The sequence below is a fragment of the Pelodiscus sinensis genome, chromosome 2, assembly GCF_049634645.1.
Source record: "Pelodiscus sinensis isolate JC-2024 chromosome 2, ASM4963464v1, whole genome shotgun sequence".
In the NCBI taxonomy this organism is placed as follows: domain Eukaryota; kingdom Metazoa; phylum Chordata; order Testudines; family Trionychidae; genus Pelodiscus; species Pelodiscus sinensis.
The window spans coordinates 181,551,930-181,566,109 of record NC_134712.1 but is presented as its reverse complement, the minus strand read 5'-3'; the positions used below and the strand labels follow the sequence as shown (position 1 = coordinate 181,566,109).

At 41.3% G+C, this 14,180-nt stretch overlaps 1 protein-coding gene across 1 annotated transcript in view; it reads left to right on the top strand.

The window, feature by feature from the left end:
- Positions 1–5,506: 5,506 nt before the first annotated feature.
- LOC102454802 (collagen alpha-4(VI) chain-like) overlaps positions 5,507–14,180 on the top strand; it is a 135,826-nt gene continuing 127,152 nt past the window's right edge. The window contains exons 1-2 of the mRNA XM_025183550.2: positions 5,507–5,644; positions 13,118–13,290. The gene's annotated coding sequence lies outside the window, so the exon portion shown is untranslated. The remainder of the gene's footprint in view (positions 5,645–13,117; positions 13,291–14,180) is intronic.

The following is a 14,180-nucleotide window of genomic DNA, read 5'->3' as shown; positions in this document are numbered from 1 at the left end:
GTACTTCAGAATAACTGGCATTATTCCGAAATAACAAAGAGTGTATCTACAGAGCAAGCCATTATTTTGAAATAATGTCACATTGGAGGATTTCTTACTCTGACTCCTGTATCCCTCATTTTATGAGGAGTAAGGGAAGTCAAAGGAAGAGTGTTCTTCTTTTGACTTCCATCTGTGACATAGTTCAAGTTGTGTAGCTTAATTCGACTTTTGTCCTGCTGTGTAGACATGCCCTTAGTTTGCTGGTTGTTGAACACTTTCCAGCTCAGTGTCATAGCAACACATCCCCCTTTACAGTGCAATTAATGATAAGGCTAGTAAAGCAAAACAGTATGTATGTATTTTCAACTAAGTAAAACCTGTGACATTCACAGAGAAATGCTTTTGTAGAATGAGAGAGATTTACCCAAAGGAAGGATTATAAAACGGATGAACATTAACAATGGCTTGAAAGGTCTCTTACAAAATTTCTTAACTCCTTATGCTTAACAATCTGTTCCACTCAGTGCCATAGCAAATAATTTGGAAGCCTTCTGTGAGAGAAAGTGGTGGGTATGGAGGGCATTAATAATATTCCATTACCAGTTTAATCACAGTATGCAAATAATGACATAGACATTCACAGCTAATAACTGACTACAAATATTTTTGAAGCTAAACCAATTAATTGATACTTATTTTACTCTGGTCAGTAAATAACCATTGGAAAAAAGTATGAGGTTTTTCTTGCCTACTTTATGTGGAGACATGGAGTACTCTATTGATAACATTCATTTATCATGTCCTTGAAGTCCAGTGTCTTGCAAATGTCACTTTCTATGCCAAATGTTCCCAAGCAATGATAGACTTAAAATAAGTTTTTGTTAACTTAAGCTTTGCAGATTTTTGTTATTGTTGTTGCGGGTGCTACAGAGCTTGGAGAAATGCTCAGAGCACTACACCTGTTTGGGTACACTGTAGACAAATCGTACCTGAAAATGAATTGAAGTGTCTCATGTGTATTCACAGGCTTCAGAAAAACACTAGAGACTCCAGAATTCATGTACCAGGTTGAATCTCTCTACATTCATAATACTGATAGCAGATCTCATCGTCATTGATTCCAAGTTACTACACAATTTTTTCCAGTGTACATGTTGAGAAAAAGTTTGGCCTTTTTTTTCATTTCACTCAAGTACCCAAACATGTTTGTGTGGTCTTGCAATAATTCACAATGTTCTTCCAGATTAATGAGAGCAGTGTCTGTAGCAATACTGAAGTCAAATTTAAATCTTTTTTTCTCCATCACCCATGACTTGATCCTCTACTTTGTAACGGAACAACTTCTTTATTAAGTGGACTCGTATTTCAGCTGGTTCCTCAGGTACTAACATTTTTTCTGTTACCAGTTTAGCAATTAATAATAGCTCTTCAAATCAATTTTCACAATAATTCTGTATTTCTGTCCAAGTAGCTTCAGTTAATGTGCTGACATCATGGAGATTAAGAACTGAGCTCTGCAATACTTTGCTTGGAGTATTACATTTACACAGTAAGTTGTTCCAAATCACAAGAGGGTTGATGAACCAAAAGTAAGAGCTCATCTGCCAGTGATCCAGCCTCTGTGTTTATCACATTATCTTTTGGCATTTCTCTCAGTTTCAACAGTGCTGATTGCACACTCTAAAACCACAGATCTTTGACACTTTCAATTTTGCTCTCCCATCTTGGGTCGAAGAGAGGTTTTTAAATTGTTTCCAAATTAATTTCAAAATCATCCGCCTACTCGTTGAAGCTGCATATGTAGTGTGTATTCACTGAAGACCACTAAAAATGTTTTTGCTCAATTTGAGGAATTTGCTGCATTGCTCAACACTAGATTTAAGGAATGGCATCCACAAGGAACAAAACAATATCTTTGTTCTTTTTAATTAAATAAGATTTCATACTCTTGATGCTGACCTCTCATGTTAGCGCTATTACCGTATCCCAATTCCCTACAATTATCAAATGCCACAACCTGTCTAGATAATTCCTAGGCTACATCTACACTGGCCAGTCTTGCACAAAAACATATGCAAATGAGCCATGGCGATGAATATCGCCGTGCCTCATTTGCATTCTTAATGAGCTGCCATTTTTTCTCAAGGGGCTTTTGTACAAGAAGGAGCAGTCTACACAGCTCCTTCTTGCACAAAAACCTCCTCTTGCACAAGAGCCATTCTGCCTGAAAATAAGCGGCAGAACGGCTCTTGTGCAAGAGGGGGTTTTTACACAAGAAGGAGCAGTCTACAATGCTCCTTCTTGTGCAAAAGCCCCTTGTGCAAAATGGTGGCTCATTAAGTATGCAAATGAGGCACAGCGATATTCGTCACCGCACCTTATTTGCATATGTTCTTGTGCAAGACTGGCCAGTGTAGCTGTAGCCCTAAAGTATCTCAGCTGACTGAGTCTTTCTGGTAGTTTCCTTCACATTCAGAAACAATAGGAAGTGCTCTTTAATATTGACTTCTACCTCTTGTGTCTTAACATACCTAAAAAAAATGACAGTTCCTTGTGACTTAGATCAGATGTGCAAACCACGGTAATAGAGGAATATTTATCTTGTTTATGTGAATTGTACCTGTTATCTTTTTTGAGAATTTCAAAATGATATTTTTAGGGCTGTCAAGTGATTAACAATTAATTATGATTAATCCCTGATTAGAATACCATTTACTTCAATTACAACTCAGAATATGAAATGTACAGTGCTCGCTTTGTATTTATTTTTTTCTCATACATGCACTGTAAACAAAAAATAGTATTTTTCAATTCATCTAATACAAGTACTATAGTGAAATTTGTTTATCATGAAAATTGACCTTACTTTTTGGACATAATTCTATATTTGTAACTGCATTCAAAAATAAAACACTTTAAAACCTACACGTCCACTCAGTTCTATTGGTTAGTCAGTTGCTCAGACAAACACATTTGATTGAAATTTGCAGGAGATAATATTTCCAGCTTCTTGTTTACAATGTCATGTGAATATGAGACTAGGTATTTTCATGGCACTGTTATAGCCGGTATTGCAACATATTTGTGTTCCCGATGTGCTAAAGACTCATTTGTCCCTTCATACTTCAACTATCATTCCAGAGGATACGGGTCCATGCTCTGCTCAATAACAATGTAAAGCAGAGCAAACCCACACATGCTCATTTTCATCATCGGAGTCAGACACCAGCAGCAGAAGACTGATTTTCTTTTTTTGGTGGTTTAGTGTCTGCATTTTAGTGTTGCTGTTCCAAGACTTCTGTCAGCATACTCCACACATTGTTCCTCTCAGATTTTGTACGTCACATCAGGTTTTTAAATCTTGGGTCAAGTGCTGTAGTTATCTTTAGAAATCTTCAACGTTTGGCCTCCAATGACCATAGCAGAGCACCTTTCCTCATTGCTCAAGTCCCAGCCATGCTCAGCCCCTTTTAACTGAGCCTCCTTAAGGATCCACCTTCACTGCTCCTCTACTGTGCTGTGGTGTATTAGGACAGCAAGCAGGGCTGTCACTAGGGTTTATGGGGCCTGATGTAGGATTATAAAATGGTGCCCCACTGACCCCAATGCGTTGAGGGGGCACAACCTCTGGACAAAACCTGAGCAGAGCTGGATTGTTGCATGCCAGCCTGCCTGTTCATCTGCCCTACATACAGAGCCCCTCGGCTAGGGGCCAGAGCCATTCCTCCATGGACATCAAGACATGAAACTGACCAGAAACAGAAAATGAAACTGACAAATCCACTCTCACCTTCCAGGATGGGATACATGCAAAGAGCAAAAAAATTATACCAGAGTTTTTAAAACAGAACCTGTTTTCAAAACAATCTGGTGGGTTACTAAGGCAGTGCACGCATTAGAAATGTGTGGGGACAGAGTTAGCAGCAGCCTCTGCAAACACAAAGCACTTGCAGACCCAGGTTGGCGGTTGAACTGGGTTTTTGGTGCATCTTTCAGCTACAAAGGAACCAGCAAATCAAGCAACATAAAGCAAAGATTGTTTCTCCAGCCATAGCCTGTGACAACCCAGCTTCTGTTCAACTTAAACTAACCAGCATCCCGCTAGGGTCAGATCGGGCTGCGTTGCAGGTGCCCTTTCCTCAGTGTCCCAAACAGAACCCAAGTTATTCTCCCACAGCAACTGTCCTCTGTCTTCATCATTCTCAGCACACAGCTCCCCTATCTTCACTGCCCCCTCTTATAGGCCCCACATGGGCCTCTGGCTTACAGCTAAGGGTTTCTTGCTCCTGGACTATCTAATGAAGACTAGATACTCTTCCAGTGTGTTCTTGGATCACAGCTTAGCTACTATGATAGACAGGAGGGCTGAGATACGCTGGAGTCAGATGTGATGCTCAGATGGTCCCTTCTGGGCTTAAAGTCTACTAATAAATGAAAAACTGAATGTGGCATAGAAAGCAGCCTCCGGGGCTTTACTGTGCAGCCAGCTTGATCCCCAGACTCATCTGGGGTACATCTAGACTACAAGCTTCTTTCAAAAGAGATCATCTAGAAAGCCACAAGAGTTTTGCAAAAGTGAGCCACTATTTTGAAAGACAGCACCCAGGCAATCTGGATGCTCTCTTTTGAAAAAGCCCTGTTTGCGTTCAAGAACACCTCTTTTTTGAAAGAGCTCTTTTGAAAACACGTTCTTCCTGGTAAAAGTAGGTTTACCGATTTTGAAAAAACCACCACGTTCTTTCAATTTAATTTCGAAAGAATGAGATGGCAGTCTAGATGCAGGTGAAGTTTTTTTTTTTCTTTTTAATTTTTTTTTTTAAAGGCCGCTTTTTTTTCAAAAAACCTCCATAGTCTAGACACACCCTTGGTACATCTAGACTGGCATGATTTTCCGCAAATGCTTTTAATGGAAAAGTTTTCCGTTAAAAGCATTTGCAGAAAAGAGCGTCTAGATTGTCATGGACACTTTTCCGCAAAAGCACTTTTTGCGGAAAAGCGTCCGTGCCAATCTAGACGCTCTTTTCCACAAAAAAGCCTCGATCACCATTTTCGTGATCGGGGCTTTTTTGCGCAAAACAAATCTGAACTGTCTACACTGGCCCTTTTGCACAAAAGCTTTGTGCAAAAGGACTTTTGCCCAAACGGGAGCAGCATAATATTTCCGCAAGAAGCACTGATTTCAGACAGTAGGAAGTCAGTGTTGCGGAAATTCAAGCGGCCAGTGTAGACAGATGGCAAGTTTTTCTGCAAAAGCAACTGCTTTTGCGGAAAAACTTGCCAGTCTAGACACAGCCCCTAAGTGGGATGATCCAGGAAAGCCACTTAAACATCCAAAGAGACTGGCCAGGGTCATCCTTACGAGAGAGGGGTGGGAGTGGCAGTGACATCACAGAGGTCTGTTGCAGGACCTCAGCCTATTGGAGGACAGTGGTTGGGAGCTGATGACCTCATAGAGAAACCCTGATAACAGCCAAGCAGGACAGAGAGGCAAGGCTGGGGCAACCTCAGACACCCCTGTGGCTTTGCAGAAGCAAGGCTCCTTCTCAAGGGCTCTCCCTGGGTATTGAGAAAGAATTAGGATTAATGTACACGAGCATGAGGAGGAACCTCGTCTGAGTTTTCTCCTACCCTGCGACTGATTTTTGTAGTCACCGTTTAGAAGGTAAGAGCCTCAGAGAGGTTTGGAACCTGTTCAGTCTGATCGACCTGGTACCAGCTGACTTCTAGGCATAGAAATCACTAGCTTAAGGTGGCTTGATTTTCTACCAAGGACTTTGTCTCATAGACTCACCAGGGAGCATTGGGGGATTGTCCTTTTTATGTGCCCCTTTTCCTCTTCCTTCACTCCCTTTTTCTCTTCTCTTGCTTCTTTCCCCTCCTTTCCATTTCTCCCTGCCTTCACCAAGGCGTGTGTGTGTATCAGAAGAGTTTGCTGTCATTGTGGGAGACCCTCACAAAGAGGTGGGGCTGGAATATTGCTCAGAGACTGATCCCTTCCAGTGGTGATCTGGGCCATTCTTTGGGACATCTGCAGAAACCTCTCAGCCTGTTCCCATTTTAGTCCAGCACACTTTAAACTCCAGCACACTTTAAACTCCAAAGAATGGGATTTTGAAAAACTGCCTAAGGGTATGTCTACACTACCCTCCTAATTCGAACTAGGAGGGTAATGTAGGCATACCGCACTTGCAAATGAAGCCTGGGATTTGAATTTCCCGGGCTTCATTTGCATGAAGCCGGCCGGTGCCATTTTTAAATGCCACGAGGCGTACATTCCTCATGCCACGAGAAGTACAGCTAGTTCGGATTAGGAAGCCTAATCTGAACTAGCTACTCCGAACCCCGTGCCGCGTCTAGCTGCACGGCACGAACTGCCGCCATTTAAAAATGGTGCCGGCCGGCTTCATGCAAATGAAGCCCGGGAAATTCAAATCCCAGGCTTCATTTGCAAGTGCGGTATGCCTACATTACCCTCCTAGTTCGAATTAGGAGGGTAGTGTAGACATACCCATAGTGAGTTAGGAACATGAGTTTCATTAATTTTCAATTACATTTGTGCATCTAATGCATTTAAGAACTTTTCAAAATCCCACCCCTCATCCAAAGTGACCATAGTGATCTGCGCTAATGGACTCTGGTACATCTGGTTTACAATACATTTGGAGTTAGCAGCAAGGAGGAATACATTAAACGACTTTTTGTATACATGCTTTGTTTCCCACAGTGAGCAAATTCCTCTTTAAGCCTAAGTATAATAAAACTTGGAGACTTCCAGTAAACAGAAATACATTCTAAACACCGTATGTATAAAAAAGGAGCCATGAATTCTGTTTCTAACCCAGGCTTCTGTGGATTGAAACAAAAATAGCAGCATCTCAGTACAGCAATTCTAAGGTAACAAGCCTTTTGCCTTATCATGCAGGTGAATGTCTATATGTTTTTAATTCAGAGCAGTACACACACACAAGTAGGGCTCAGTTATATTCTAGTGGTCAGTCCATACTAGGAATACTTGATGTGCAATTTAATGTCAAATAAAGGAAACTGATATCGATACAATTGGACAGGGTCACACAATTAATGTGCATCTACACAGCAGGGCTTAACTTGAAATAAGCTAAGCAAATTGAGGTATGTCAATTGCATAGCTTATTTCAAAATTGGGAGCATCTACACAGCACTTATTTCAAAATAGAGCACTCTTCCTCCAACTTCTCTTATTCCTTGTAAAACTCAGGCAGCTCCCCCTGCTTGCACCACCCCTGCAAGCTGCTCAGAAAAGCGACTGCTGGGCCGTTTATGTTCTACAAACTATGATCTGGGAAGAGACTGGGGAATGGTGCTTCATGGCTGTTCCACCCCCAGCACAATCCCATTGGCCGGTTTCTGGCCAATGGAAGCTGCCTGTTTCAAGAACAGGAAGTGCGCAAAGCACCAGTCCCCCCTCCCTTCAGGTTCTTAGTCACAGAGCCCTGCAGCATGTGCGGGGGCAGGGCAGCCTCCTGAGATACATGCTGGGCTGCTAGTTCTGAATATGTCAAAACAAGATGTTTTGACATTGTTAAAAAGGATTGCCCTTAACTTAAAGCCCCAGAGAAATGGATTACAAAGCGGTTGGAGGTGCAAATTGCAATGGAATGTCGTTTTGTCAAGGTTTCTCCGATAAGCTCCAATCACTGTATTTATACTTTCCATCAAAGGTAGCTTTTAGGAGCAAAGGTGTCCTCATACAAATGGCATAACAATTGTAATAGCAGCGTGGATTGCCCCCCTCCCACAGAAAATCCCACACAAAGAATATGGAGCACGAGAAAAACTGAGCTTGCATCAAATTGTTCTCCCAGGGGAAATATGAGAACCTCTTCCCTGTAGAACAAGCAGTGGTTCTGCTCCCAGAAGATTCTGCAGTGCCCGCTGGCACTATGTCCCTCTGCATACACATGGCCCTCTGTCATTTTGTTAGTGCTGCTCTAGGGGCCTTTGCAGTCCTCCCCTTGCCCCCTGAGTTTCACACTGTGGACTTTGCTCACAGCTGAGGATCTGATACCAAACATCTGTTCAGTATTGGAGAAAAATAGCGCCACTGACAGAACTGTTGCAGTGGACGATGAAACTCATAAGAATGAGAGCGTCAGCAGGAGTAACAAGGCTATAGATTAGAGGTTGGCAGTAGTGGTGGCAGAGGCCAGGAGCGCTGGGCCCTTTTAAATCACTCAGGTGGGTTGCAGGGCTCCTAGGCACACACAAGGTGGAATCAGTAGCAGCAAAAACAGCTGGGCAGGCATGTGGAAACCCTGGAGAGTGCACCCTGCAGCACAGCCAGCAGTTGGATGGGCACCAGCGCAAGCGCAGCATCACCCAGATGTCCAGGGCATCATGTCTGCACAGGTGTGGCTTGTGTGTACTGGGGGGGCCCACTGACTGTTCTGCCCATGGGCCTGGAATTGCTGTTGGCAGGCCGGGGCAGGCTGCTTGGTGCTTATCACTCTAGAAACTGTGCTAGCTGTAATGCAGACCTCTACAAAGCTCTTTACCTCCAGCTTGCATACATGAACCCTCCTTTACATTGTTGCTATAAAAATCTACAGCCAGATCTTGCAGTCCTCATTCAAAGTCCCATTGGCTTGAATGGGAGATTTGTCTCAATAAATGATTGTTCCAAAAAACTCAAAGTAAATCAGGGTATGTCTACACTACCCCGCTAGTGCGAACTAGCGGGGTAATGTATGCATACCGAACGTGCAAATGAAGCCCGAGATTTGAATTTCCCAGGCTTCATTTGCATAAGCGGGGAGCCGCCATTTTTAAATCCCCGCTGGTTCGAACCCCGTGTAGCGCGGCTACACGGGGCTTGAACTAGGTAGTTCGGACTAGGTTCCTATTCCGAACTACCGGTACACCTCGTGGAACGAGGTGTACCGGTAGTTCGGAATAGGAATCTAGGAATAGGAATCCTATCTAGGAATAGGAATAGGAATCCTAGTCCAAACTGCCTAGTTCGAGCCCCGTGTAGCCGCGCTACACGGGGTTCGAACCAGCGGGGATTTAAAAATGGCGGCTCCCCGCTTATGCAAATGAAGCCCGGGAAATTCAAATCCCGGGTTTCATTTGCACGTTCGGTATGCATACATTACCCCGCTAGTTCGAACTAGCGGGGTAGTGTAGACATACCCTCATTCACTTAACATTATGTCTTCACATTCACACTTCCCAGGCTTATGATGAATTCCCCACATGTAATTCACCCTCACAGATAAAAGGGGCAAACGCTGATAGATATGTCTATTCTACTACCTGCTTATCTCTACAGCAGCTACAATTAGCCAAATTAGCAGAAAAAATAAGAACGGGGGCAGGTGTGGGGGCTCCCAGGGGCTAGCCTGGGGTGGTGTGGTGATATGGCTTCCAGCAGGTGCTCCCCTGGGCAGGCCAGACTAGTGGGAGCCATGTTGCCAGCCCGCAGCTGCTCCTTGGGTCTGGAGTGCTTGCTGACCCCCTGTGGTCATTTGTGACTATCACTGTCCCTGCTCTTGCATCACCCCTTTCCATCTGATATGAAACAATCACATTCCATGCATATCCAATTGTCCTGGCACAATCAAACCCTGACCTTGCTTTAAGTATGAAAAGAGGGAGCTGTATACCAAATTTGGTGGTCCTAGCTCTTTCTGTTTAAGAGTTCTTGAACAAATGGACTTACAGATGAACACACAGACAGACAGATGCACAAACTCTTTAAGATATATAGAAGACATATAACATTAAGACTACTTATAAACAAAGTCCTTAACAGGTGGGAAAACATGAGTAGGAATATATATTAGCTCTGTAGTTTCCAAACAACCATGACACTTCTCCAGTTGTAGTCTGGCCATGTTGTGTGAAGATATTTTTGAGACCATTGGGTCTTGATTCCCCTCTCCCTTTCACAGATTCTTCATCAGAGTAGCTCTATTTAAGTTGATAGCCTTGCCCCTGATTTCATCGTAAATGAGAAGAAAACTAGCCCCTGTGAATTCACTTGGGTCAGCAGAAGTTTTGTATGTGTGAGGATTGAATATGCAGGGCCTTTATATTAAAAACAAAAATATGATCAGAATTGTTATAAAAAATAAATGGTAGCTCTCTTTGCAATTTTTCCAAAACACCACCTTATTCTTGAGATCAATTCCATAATATAAATCCAGTTTTTTAACTGTAACAAGAATTTACACTTTCTGTATCCACTACTTTCACCAGACCTTTAGCTTCTTTCTAACTACGGCACTTACAAGTTTCCCATGGGCTCCTTATATATTTTTTTAATCTCAAATCTTAAGCATAGACTTGTAAATGATTGATTACTTGGGCCATGTTTGCTGTGTGTGATGGAACTGGAAATAGAGTGCTTCTCTTTGCTAAGTTTCTTTGTGCATCCTGGAGAAATTCTGGAAAAGATGAACTCTGCTGAGGCAATGATATTATACACTGGTTTGTATCATACTCCATTCTAAACAAGCCCTTTGACCTTGCTTACGTGCCCTGTCTCCATTGCTGCCAGATTTGAGCTGTATTCCAAATGTTACTTTCAGCTCCAGCAATTATAGACCTTGTCCTCTTCAATCATTGTTACGCTGCTCACACAAGCAATTTCCCCATTCTGTTACGTAACCATTATTTTCATGTCTATTATAAATAAGAAATAAAGCACCATTTTTATTGGAAATGCTTAAAATAAAAAAAAAGAATGTTTCTGTGCGGATTCATGTAGAAGTTAATACATTCGAATTCTTTAGCTGTAGCTTTATGGCTTGTAATTTTGGTGAACATCCACTCACTAAAAACCCCTTTTAGATTAGCTCTTTTATGGCATCTCCATTTGGACACCCACGATCACAAGTCACTTTGAAAAATCTTGACCTTTATTATTAAATATTATAGTAGCACGCAAAGATAATAATCAGGGATCCCGGCTTTCTGGAGCTGGGCACTGTATAGTTACATAATAAGATTGTTCTGGCACTGAAGAATTTACAAACTCTGGCCTTAGTCCTACAATGAGCTATGCAGAGGCATCAATATCCTGCCCTTCATGGGACTCATTGCTGGACTGAATCCATGAAAAAACAGAGTATGGGCTGACTCACAGGCTTTGGGCAGCTTTGAAGTTCTGCCACAAGCACAAATACAAAAGCACAGATACTCATTCCAAGGGTCCCTACAGCACAAAGGACCCTTCAGCTTATCCAGGTCAGACTAGATCAGTGGTTCACACAGAGGTCTGCCAGGGGTATGTCAGGATATTGTACCCCCATATTATTTATGGAAATATGCTTATGAATATGCATAACTGGAAGATGTTTTATGCAAAACACATCTTGTAATATATCATTAGAAAAGTTATAATCTGCTGAATGTGTATATTCTATTTGTGTGCATGTATCATTCCTGTATTTGAAGTTGGAAATTATAAAATAGAAGCGTAGAAGTGGAAGGAACCTCAAGAGGTCATCAAGTCAAGTCCCCAGTACCCATTGTAGGACCAAGTACCATCTAGACAAGTGTTTGTCTAACATGCTCTTAAAAATCTCCAACAATGGAGATTCCCCAACCTCCCTAGGCAATTTATTCAAGTGGTTAATTATTCTGACAGAAAGTTTTTCCTAATGTCCAACCTAAACCTTCCTCGCAGCAATTTAAGCTCATTGCTTCTTGTCCTATCCTCAAAGACCAAGGAGAATAATTTTTCTCCCTCCTTCTTGTAACAGCTTTTAGATACTTGAAAACTGTTATCATGTCCCTTCTGAGTCTTCTTTTTTCTAGATTAACAAATCCAATTCTTTCAATCTTCCCTTATAGGTCATGTTTTTAGATCTTTAATCATTTTTGTTGCTTTTTCTGGAACTTTTACCCTCTCACATATGAAATATAAACCTATTTACTAATCTAGACATGCTAAGTGAGGACCTTTAATAGTATTCAAGGAATTTAATAGCCTGGTACTTGGGACAATAATTTTGCGAATAGTCTGAGTTTTCCTGTAAGCCAGGACTATGAATGCCCCTACTAAAACATGTGGCCAGGTTATCTGATGCTGGAACCCATTTCATATGCTGTATTTTTGCACTGAAAGTTTGAAAAGTTTAAACTGAATCCAAAGGATTCTTCTTTTGGAAAAAGAACTATATGGTAGGAAACCAAATAATCAGGGCATTTCCAGATGCCAGGACACCCCTGCATACCACCCAAGATGACTGCAACTTCTGGAAGCATCTAACTTATTTTGATCTGTCCTTATTTTGATCTGTCTGCTTTTACTTGCAACCACTTCCATTCTACCTTTTATATTTAATAAAATCGCTTTTCTCTATTAATAAACCCAGTGTAAATAATTATGTGGAGGAGACAATAGCTGTCTCCTCCACATTTATCAGTTTGCTCTGTATAAAACTTTACACAGAGTAAGATGGATTTATCTGAGGTTCTGGTCCCACTGGGGTGGTGCATGTGGGTGAGTGTTAAGTCCCTTTGACTGAGCCTTCCTAGAGTTCAGTTGATCTGAGTGTCTATATTATTCTGTGGTGGGCTTTGACGCCAATTCTGTCCTTTGCTGGTAGAGACTGGGGGTTTGGCTCAGCAAAACGGGATGGTAAGGTGTCCCAATGGGCAGCTAAGTGGGCTTAGTGGTATTTCAGCACATCAAAAGGATCTCTGACCCAACCCATCACAGCCTAGTTTTACAAAGGCTACTAGCACTAAATAGCACCAGCACTAGCAAAGTCACTGCAAATTCACTTTTCATTTACACAATGACTTGTTTATATTGCTCTATGTACTATACACTGGAATGTAAGTACAAGATTTATATTCCAATTGATTTATTTTATAATGATATGATAAAAATGAGAGAGTGAGTAATTTGTCAGTAGTAGTAGACTGTGACATTTTGTATTTTTATGACTGATTTTGTACACAAGTAGTTTTTAAGTGAGGTGAAACTTTGGGTATGCAAGACAAATCCCACTCTTGAACAGGGTATAGTTGTCTGGAAAGGTTGAGTGCCTCTGGACTAGATGATCATAATGGTCCCTTCTGATTTTAAAATCTGACTCTATAATCTCATATGGTAACTCACTTTTATGTCTGTTCCTTATAGGAAATGGGTCGTCACTGCAAAGGTCAGATCCAGATTATGAATATTATCCCTACATTTCCTTGGTCTGGCTGATTTTGGAGAGAAGGTCTAGTGGCAAAACTTTAATTTGGATCTGGGTTTGGAGCTGGAAACTCCCCTGGTGTAAGAAAGATCAGCTGGTGTAAATTGTGGAGGTATGACAAGAAAATCTGCCCCTAAAAGTTTAGAATGTTTTCAGACTGGGGCTTTGGCTTAATACCTCGAGACCTATTAGTCTTAATTTATAAAGATGAACCTATCCTCCTATAATTCGCTCACTAGATCGCTCTTGTAAAAGAAAAGATAAACATAAAAATTCTTCAGCATTAAAGCTTTAGTGTGTGGTCCTTCTGTGGGCGGTTCTGTTTATGTTAGATGTAACACAGGAACATACAGTGTCTGCATGCAAGAGGTTGAAAATGTAAGGTAAATAGGAGCAACCATCAGCTGGTCTGTGTTCATCTTAAAACTATTTTATCTGCAGGGAAATATTTAAATTGGACAACTGATGTTAGATATGAGAAAGTAGACATTGCTTGAAGTAAAAAATGCTGTGTATCAAAAACCTTGGTGCTTACCATGCAAGATCTGAAAATAATATACTATAATAGAGCAGATTTGCCAGGTTAAAGTATTAAAAAAGATGAATCTGAATGTCAGTGAGAATGTATTATCATACCCTTTGACGATAGAAATGGCTATTTCAATGTTTTGCCATAAGTAAACATTTTAAAGTAAATGAATGAATACCATAGCATTTTTTTTAAGTAAAATCAAATATAGACAGGATTAAGTCATTCCCAATCTAATTTGTTTAAGAATTCCATTAATGTCAACCCACACACATGGAACATCATGACCCATGGTGAGTCTGTGTGACCATATTTCTCCTTTCACTGTTACCCTCATCCTCCTTCCCACTCCAGCTCTCTGTTAAAGGTGGCTATTGAATCTTGTCATTTAGATAAAGCAGGGACCTTACTCACCTTTGAACACTCCAGTCAAAACTGTAGTAATGCGCATCAGAATAAGAAGTCTTAAATTA